The sequence below is a fragment of the Glycine max genome, chromosome 2 (genome assembly GCF_000004515.6).
Source record: "Glycine max cultivar Williams 82 chromosome 2, Glycine_max_v4.0, whole genome shotgun sequence".
NCBI lineage: Eukaryota > Viridiplantae > Streptophyta > Magnoliopsida > Fabales > Fabaceae > Glycine > Glycine max.
Window position 1 is genome coordinate 14447916 of NC_016089.4, and position 10674 is coordinate 14458589.

The following is a 10674-nucleotide window of genomic DNA, read 5'->3' on the forward strand; positions in this document are numbered from 1 at the left end:
ATACTTAATATAATTGCTCAGAGAAGAAACTCTCTTTCACTCTCTTTATCACTTCATTGACTTCTAATGATGGAACTTATTTAACAATGTTGCTTAACAATTAAACACTTCTGATAAAATTGGCCTAAGAGCCTGATGTGGCAAAGTCCATGAAGTAGGGCTAATTATTTATTTAGTCTCGCAAAAGATTATTGAGTCGACAGGAAATTAATAATATTTAGCTAATGATTCAGGGCATTTGGAACCAATTTTGAAGAAATGTAGAGTCGCAAAGCATAATCTTTAAAACGATATTGGAGAACCTTTTACGCAGAGAATAAAGATAAATGGTGACAAGGTGTCTAATCCTTTAGTGGTCCCAATATAACCTAATTTATCTACTTAATCAAAAAACTAATTAATTAAGAAACCATGCATGGAGTGTTTTTGACGTAAGAAAACAATATTTTATACTATTTAATATGTTCTACTTCTATTATAATGTTAAAAAATATTGTAAAAGTGAAAATAACAATAATTCATATAAGTGATATACTCATTCAAAGTATAAAGCAAAAAACTTTTTTTTCTTCTCTAAAAAAACACATGAGAATCTCTCTCATCAAACTAGAAGACGGGAGACCTCAATAAAGCAAAAACTTTTTTTTTATTCTACTTACACATGAGAGTCCTCTTCATTATGGCATTCGAGGAAATTTTATACTATCCTTCCTACCATAGATTTGACTCTTATCTACTTCGATTCCTCTATCCTCTAATTTTGATTTTCAGATAATAAGTCATCATGAATCACCAAGATATTTTTCAGAAATTACTCCTCCGTTGATTGACGACTTTGGTGAGTTGTAGGAGATAATTTTTTCTGTTTACGATTGTAACGTTTTTTGTCCGTAAAAATAAAAAAATAAGTGTTAAAAAATTTATAACAATTCACATATTTTATTTAACCAATTAAATTATACTTTATTGGTTGTACACACTCCCTTGAGATCTTTTGAGATCTTTTGTGTATATATAAGAAAAAAAATCAAAATTAAATAAATATCAATAAAGAAAAATATTTTTTTGAGTTGATATATGCTTAATTTTTTTTCTAGTAATAGATCATATATCTAGTTTTACACATAAAACTAATAATAAATATTTTTTTGTTAAAATTATTATTTATTAAAAATTAAATATTTAAATAATTACATAAAAAAATTTAATCTCCTTAATATAGTTTTAGATCCATCTCCGTCCCTAGTTGTACGATTGTAAAGTAGGTGCCACCGGTAAAGAGAAAAATATATACAAAAACATTGAAGATGCTATTTGGCTTATATACTAAAAAAATATATTGCCCATAATTTCTACTTGTAGATTCTTAAAATCAAAACAACAGTTAGGATCATGTGAAGTAAGTAATGAAAAAGGTAAAAAAAAAAAAAAAAACACACAACGTAGTTTTAATGGCAATAAGGTTACTATCTACCTGTACATATGAAATGGAAAATTTTACAATTTTGAGAACACGCAAAACTGTGTTTAATTTTGTTAAAAAAGAATCTTATACAAACTAGCTGGGCCTACGGTTTGAACTGATTTCCTTTTTCGGCGTGTACAATTCGTACAAACTTGGGATAAATGGTTATTTCGTTCTTAAAAATATGTAATATTGATTAATTTATTTTTAAAAAATGAAAAAATAAAATTTAGTTTTCATAAAAGATAAAAAAAATAAGACAAATTTATTTTATTATTAGCTTTCACATGTTAACATTAGAAAAACTCATCGACATAACATCCAAAGATGAAAATGTCAATAAATCATTAAAGTGGAAATATATTTGTCAATAATTATAATCTTTATATTTAGGTGAGCATCAATTTTGTAATTTTTTATCCTTGCATATCATATAGGCAAATTTCATAATATTAACAAAAAAAGGTTAATAATAAAATAAATTTGTTTAACTTATACATTTTCAAAAAATTAAATTTTATCATTTCATTAAGGACAAATTTATCAACCTAACACATTTTTAATAATAAAAATAATTATTTATCTTATAAAGTTAAGAGGAAAGTTTGCATATATTAATTAAATTAAATTTGTAGAAAGATGGTGTGGAATCCTAATCTCAACTACTACTATCATATATTGCGCGTGAAATCCACGCGCTGAGCATTTCTCAACATCGTTCTAGAGATAAGGAATCCAATTGTGCAGTGGACCCCACTTTCGACATTGCCCCAGATTACGTCTGGAATATTGCACAGAGGAGAAAGATGCCTCTTTTTCTTTTCTGTTCGTATTTTTTATTTTTTATAGATCACACATATTTTTCGTAAAAAATAATTTTATTTCGATTAAATAAGATTATTGATCATAACAAAATTATTGTTTCAAGTATTTAATGTAATTTAATACTTAATATTTGAATTCAAGATATCTAATCAATTTTAACAATCTTACAACATTTCGTGCACTTGTTTTTTTTTATTTATTATTGAAAAGGACAAGCTTTTACCACCGTTAGATTCCAGTTCTCTTCCACAGAATTAAGAATCTCTCTCGCTCCACAAAATCCCCTTTTTTAATTAATTTATTATGATTTGGTTTAAGATTCACACCTTTATTACTATTTAATGTTTGATTGAATTTGATAATAATATCTTATTCTTATCTTAAGCATGCAGTTTTGAATTGTTCGCTCCCATTTCCCGCATCTCCACTGCTTTTGTCGGATGCTTACCATCAAAGAATCCAACCTGCAAAAAAGAAGCTACAAATGCCAATTTTCATAAATACCCTCATAACATGCTTATATTTTTTTTTTTTTACTATATCCCTCATTTATTCATCTCTTTCTATTTTGTATCCTAAACAAACCATTGTTTTTACATGTTTGATACCGTTATATGGGTATTAATTTTTTTTCTAGAAATTATTAAATGTTGTAAATACTAAAATCTAATCAATACCCGGTGTCAATTAATTCTCACATCAAATTGACAAATTGTCCCGTATTATATTAGCCCAAATTATCCAAAAAAATTCAAATTTTCAAATAATTTACGTTAACTTAACAGTGATGTCTACCGGTCTATCACTTATGCAAACAGTTATATTTACAAGTCACAACATTGATTAATATTGTGTTTAAATTAGCTTCATAATAAGAAATAGTCAATTATTTTTTTATGATGAAGTAAAACAATAAATAATTACTTTTACTTTTCCATATTATCATTATAATTTTTGTGATAGAATTGATTCTTGTGTGTTCTCTGAACACACTATAAGTTTGTTAATTTGTTGTTTGTAAATTTGGAATTTTGACTGGATGTGTACTTCAATAAATTGTTTCTTGTTTGCCCTTATGTTGACTTGTGAGTTGTGACTTCAACAGGATGTTTAATTAGGGACTATTTTATATATTTGTATTTTTCGAAGTATTTTCTAATTAAAAATTATGTTTATTTTTAAAAAAAATTCAAAAACGTTTGTTTTCCTTCAAAAATTCATTAAACTTATAAGAGTACTCTTAGTACTTTTTTATATAATGGAAAGGAAAGTTTTAATATGAAACTGTAAGGTGGAAGTTTTTTTTCTTTGACTGGGTAAGGTGAATTTTATATACCAAAGCCTATTTTTCTGTTTTTGCAGGGATAAATTTACATGAGGTAAGATAATACGACGCTAATTAGTCAATCATATAGATGTAGCACATTTAATAACAAGTTAGATTAGTATAAGATATATGGTCAATATACGGCCAAAGTACTATTGAATTCATTGTGCTTTTGACCAAGAAAAAATTGAGTAAAAAAAAAAGTATCCTAATTCAACCGAAAGAGTCTAGTCTAATAAGTGATCTTCCGTTTTCAGACGTGTGCACAAATTCTGCTTTCTTTATTTCTCCCCATAAAATAATTAACAGTAATCAATTGTCAACTAAAATAATAGTACTAAAGTACGTGGCATATTAAATTTTCCAAAAATAGTGAAGAGCATAATGGTAATTTTATTCTTGCGTTAACTTTTTTTCTATTGCTTGGTTATTATTATGTTATGTTATTCCCTAAAGCAGTCAAAGGGGAATCCTTCTTCCAATGGAAGTAATGATAGCATGGAATTGAAAACAACCGGGTCTTGGATCATGAGTTTGCTAGGATCTTTCAAATTTCAACTCAGAAAAAATATATTTGATTAGGTCAATTCAAGGAGGGAAAAAAAGTGGAAACAAAGTGGGAAATATGGAATTTTGATTCTTAGTGACAAAGACAAGAAGGGGGGCTGTGGTGGGTCGGGGGTAACTTGACCTAGTGGTTTGTGGAAGGTTAGCTAGTTGCCAACCAATCCTCCAAAGTTTGATGGCCAAAGCAAAGCATCATCATCTATTTTGAGGAGATACTCTCAAAACAGGAATCCAAGAAATGGGATCTGTAACAGTTACTTGCCAAATTTTCATAGTTCTCTACCCCTAATATGGTTTCACACAACAAACCTCCATTTTATTAAAGCTTTAAATCCTAGTGATTTGCCCCTTAGACACTATAAATTATTAGGTGATTTAAGATAATTATATCATTTATGATCCAATCATTAATCGTGGATATATAAATAATTTAATATTTTGAATTTTAAAAAGTTCCTTAGATTAAAGATAATGATGTTAATCTTTGATTATTCACATGTAGTATAATTATTTATGAGTTCATAGATAATATGATAGTTTTGAAATATCTAATAATGTTATGTGATAACTTATTTTCTCATGATATATTTTAAGAGAATTTTATCAGACAAATCACAAATATAATTAAAAATCTCCCCTGAAAATTTGACAGTTATTAAAGCACTATAGTCATTAGTCAATTTTTTCCACACCACCAACTTGAAATAAAATCTTCTCGAGTCTTGCCTCCCAATAACCTAGCACGTGCTATGCATTACGCCAAAATAACTAATAAAGGGTCACTTTGATTTTGGTTAATTTTTATCAACACCATCAATTTCAGATAAAAGTTTTATTATTAATTAATTACTAATACAAACTTATCTTGTTACGTTATAATGGAACTTATAATCCTCTCTCCTCTCGATCACATTATAAAATTAAGAGATTCATGATTCTATGAATAGAAAGTTGTTAATGTCGAGGGTACTTAATTGATTGAAGGTCATCTTCAACTTTACTATAGGTTCAATGAAGAGTGCAATTTGCTTTCACTTTCAACCCCAACTTGTTTTGATTGGATCCAGAGAACATAAGATACCTTATATAAGAGCTTTAGACAAATTCCAATTCCCCCATCCAACTACCAAAATAAGAGCATCTTTCACGTGATGACAAGCTCATATTCATGGGTTTAATGGCATTTGTGTCAGTCCTTCACGAAGGCATTTATTTGTCCCCAATCCATGTGATAATAATAACAACGGCCTGGATTTTTTGCCCCTTTGTGATGGAATCTTTTAGAATAATGACTGATAGTACCATCTAACAGTTTTCACTACTTTGTGAGGCTGTTTTTGGCTTTTAGAGTTTGGTGTCCTTGTCTTCTTTTGGGGATTGTTTTGTTTGTGACATTATTATTATTGCTCTTGCTTGGCCCTTGCAAGAAATCCACTTATTCTCCTCTGTCACACACACACAATACATCATGATTCATGATTAGCTCTAATATCTCTCTCTTTTCCCTTTTCTAACATGTTAATCACCTCCTAAATTCTTAACGCTTCAAACAAAACCTCTCCATATAACCATCCATAATACTAGCTACAACTTCCCAAAGGTTCTTTTATTTATTTATTTATTCATTTTTTTACAACTTAAAAAATAGTGATCCAATTACATAGTATATATTATCATGTAGGATAAATTTATTGACTTTTATAATAAACAAAAAAGGTTATTCAAACAATTTTACAATATTATTTAATAATAAATTATTATGTATAAAAGTCTTTTAACTTTTATAATTATTATCTTAATTTATATAAATAATTATTAGTGATCATGATGATATAAAATTATTTTATACTATAAATATATAATTATTAAATTTTTTATAATAATTATGTTAAACAGTAATTTTTATTTAGTTGACCATACAAGACTGTTGTTGTATACTGTCAGAGTGTGTGATCATTACACTATTGAACTATAAAGAAATTTCCCAATAAGATTAATTTCGTAGATATGATGGCTCTTATTTTAATCAAGCTTACAGTTTTGTAGGTGAAAAATAAGGGTATATAGATTGTAGTTCAGAAACTTTGATTGGCAAGGAAAATGGGAGTCAATTATGAGGAATGAATTTTACGTTTGATCTGTTGCTTCATACGCATAACCAACAGTATAATGATAAGTCTTGTTATTCTGACTAACATGGTGCACTGAGTGAGAGTGAGAGAGCAAAGCATAAGGGTCGCTTTCCAATGAGAAGAAGAGTATTCCAGACTCCCATATCTATTTTGGTTGCTTTCGGACAAATTCAACCATTATAGTAATTTACAGAACCAAAGCTTTTTAAGATAACAGTAAAATCAATTGCAAACTGCATGCGTTTGAGCACACACATCAATAAGGGTGGACATTACTTATTGGTTGCCTAAATATACTTTCTATACTTTTATTTATTTATTTTAGTATTGTTTTATCTTTATTGACCCGAGGATATTAAAAGAAGAAAAGAAAAAGTAACATTTTAGATGGGGTGAACATTATTGTTTTTTTCTCGTGTAAAAGTTTAGAGAGAAATTTTCCATCTAAAACCATATCATGTCAAAATATTTATAGGTCTTGGCAGAAAAAGACTACGAATTGAATAATATTCAAGCTCATAACCTCACAAAATTAATTTAAAGCGATTAATTAAATGTGCAATATTACACTTTTTTTCTTCTTCTTTCAGGGCACCTATTCTTGTATTCCACTCTGAAACAAATGGAAACATGCATGAAAACGCATTAAGCGCAATAGGGGAAAAATATGCATTTCAGGCCTAAGAGGTAGGATATTAAATAAACTATGTTGAAATTATTAAAGGTTTGAGTTTTGAAAGCATTACTTGTGGAGAAAAGTTAAACAATACTTGAAGGGAAAGTAATGCTATATAATTTTTTTCTTATTAGTATGCTTTTTTCTTATTAGTATGCAAAAAATTTGTAAATGCTTTAAAAAATAAAAATGACAAAAAGAAAATATTATCAATTTATTCCCTATAGCCAGAAAAAATATCTCAAAAGAAAACAATATAATAATACATATTTTGCGACAGTCATGAAACACGAGAGCACTTAAAAGACAACAAGAGCATCTTTAATTATATTCACAACCACTTAGTAAATATATAGAGAATAAGAAAGTTATGAAAATTAAAATCACAACAAATAGCAATATTTATATCATAAATATGGTAGTTATACTCTTGTAGAAAATTTAATATTTTTTGGAAAATTATTTATATATTTTTATTGAAACTTTTTCGGAACTATTGCTAAGAAAGTTTTATTTTTTGAGTTTTATTTTTATAATTATTTCTATCTTGACTGAAAAAAAAAAGTAGAAGGAAACGTGGGTGCAACTGGAGGAACTGGCGTGACGGTGGCAAATGATGAGAGAGAATCGATTCGCCGCATATGAAACGGTGGTGCTTTTAGCAAAACCCAACTGGGACCACTCCCTAATTTTGTGATTTTTTTTAGAAAAATGCTAATCAATGTTAATCGGTATTATTAGTACTTTAATTAAAAAATAAAAATAAAAATATTTTATTAAACTACGAAAAATTATATTATTTATAATTTAAAAAAAATTATATAATTTTCACATTGAATAATTTCTCGTTTTAGTTTCGTAATTAATCCTCTAAATAGTTTGACGGGACCTTTTATTTCTAAACCCACTCCCTAATTTTATAGCAGTAGCACATTGCCAACTTTTGGCTTTAATGCAAAATTAACAAAAATGTTATCAGAAAAAGATGACACGTATATAAAGTATTTTTGCATATGTAAAATAATTATTTAAAAATATTTCAAATGCCGGCGATCAAAGACTTGTTTCAAGAGGAATTACATATGAGCTTTGGAATATATATATATATATATATATATATATATATATATATATATATATATATATATATATATATATATTAAGTACAAGATACTCATGTTTTACGTCAAATGCTTAAAAAAATTTAGTTGATATCTATTTTGAAGTTATAAATTTATTTATTTATTGAATAAAAAACATCCAAATATCTAATTTCTTTTACTAAGCACGGTTTTATGAATTTTTAATTTAAAAAAAATTTTTTTTTGTTAAAATAAGTATTAAATTAATTTTTTTATTTATGATATAAATTAAAACAAAAGTTGAATTCATAATTTTTTATGAGTAAGTTGAGTACATATATTTGTTACGCTAAGAAATATGCTCAAATAAAAAATATTATTATGCTTGCAAGTTTTCTTTATATTCAGTTTTTTCCAAATTTTTGAGATAATAATGAATCCTAAGTCTTAACTATTACAAGCGTATTTGCATATAATATTATTTAATTAAAACATTTATTGAAAGCCCTGTTAAAGTATTAAAATAGGTCTAAAAGTTACATCTAACAACAAAAGTAAGTAAGATTCTCGGATTAATATTCTTCATTTAATTTTCATCAAATAATTATCAATCATTTCTATAAATGTCACGTCTTAACTTTATTAAGCAAAGAGTTTGTAGTCAATTCTTCTTTATTGAAGGGCACATCTTGTGCTCAATGTAACTGTAAGCTTTTCATATATTTAATAAATTTTGCTTATAAAAAATCTTCATTATTGAAAAGCCCAATTTTTTTAAGCAAAATTCAATACATGTGATGTAAAAAAAAAAAGATTTCTATAAATGTATTTATAATATATTCATAATTTACTCTAGCTTATATTTATATCTTAAACTAAAATAAATAATTTAAGGAGTTGATCGAATAGAACAAAACATAATTTCACAACACAAGTCATCATCCCTTCCTTCTAAATTCTTATTTCACAATTTTTTTTAGTAAACCTAACATTCATAATTATAGCTAATATAAAGATAAAACTTATACTTATAGTCTACATCTAAAACTAAAGGGTAATTAAATAACAAGTGAATAGTTAAAGTAAACATTCTCAATTAATAAATACATAAAGGAATGGTTGTAAATCCACGTTAGCTCTAAATCGAACTTAGTGTTTGACACTTCCATTTTCAAAGCATAGAAAGCATCGCAATCGCACTAAGCACTTCTTATTGACTACCAATTTACTTGAACATCCTTACCGTAATATCTGACTTTGAAGCTTTTAGATAAACAGTGTTTAAATCAGACAATTTAACACCTCTAAAGATAGGAAAGTGTGTTACAACTTTCGATTGCCGATTAAAAAAATAAATCATTGGGATTGGAACAATCTTAAAGTTTATTTTATATTTATTATTACAGTCCTAACTATTAATTTTTTAATTAATGTATACTTTATCTGTAAAGTGCATTCTCACGGTTTAGAAGAATCAAATTCGTATTAGAAATGCTTATACTCAAATAGGATTGTGCACTACATTGATCTCGCATAATTTACTGTAATATGAAGGAATGCTTGTCGGTTATCATCATTTCTTTTAAAAAACCATCACTTACTCCAGAAAAATAAAAAGAAAATAAAAAACTAATGCATTTTCCTCCATTTGTCATCCATATTAAGCTTTAAGCCTATGATGCTGCATTTATAAATTTCAAGGAAAAAGCAAACTTCGAAAGAAAAAAATAGCAAGAAATAAATTGGGCCCTAACTTTTAAAGGAAACTAATCATTTGGGCCTAAACATTCCATAACCGTGAGTTTTACCCGGATAGGCCCGCACTCAAATATAACAGAAGAAGATATATCACATATTTAAATATGCTTTATGTACTTATAAATAGTGTTTTATTTTTATTTTTATTTTTATTCTTTTTCATTTTAAAATCTAAAAGAGTAGAAGGACGCTGTGAACAATTTTTAAAGATGTTTGTCTTGAGCAGACCAATTTTAATAATGGGAACTAACCTAGGAATAAATCATGGGTCGTAGCTGAAACAAAATAGAAATCAAAAGGTAAAAAAAATAATCAAGAAAACGTTTAATAAGAGAATAGAGACAGTAGGTGAAAGAAAACAATGAATAGGACAACGTTCTAAGTTCTAACCATGGAAGGAAAAAACAATCTTTACAGTTAAAAATTTAACTGCATCAAATATAGTTTGGGGAAAAAAAATCTTAATCTTATATATATATATATATATATCGTTTTATCATAAAAAAGAAAGTGATTCAAGATTGAAATGTTTACAATTGAAAACAACAGTATTGAATCATGATCCCCAAAGGAAAAAGTTTTCCACGGAAATACTAGACATCAATCTTAATATCTAAAATTTTATATTTACCTTAAGCTTTTTTTTTTAATTATTATTATTATTTTAGTTTTGAGGAGGGCCTAAGGCTTGAAAACAACAAAATTAAGAACGCACAACCCGGCCTGGAAGGGATGGAGGTGAACTTAGAAAACAGAAGGTGTATTTAGCAAGAGCCTAAGTTGTTGGTTTTCGCAGTCCTGAACCATTATCGTATTGGTCCAAGATGTGATGCTAACCCAAA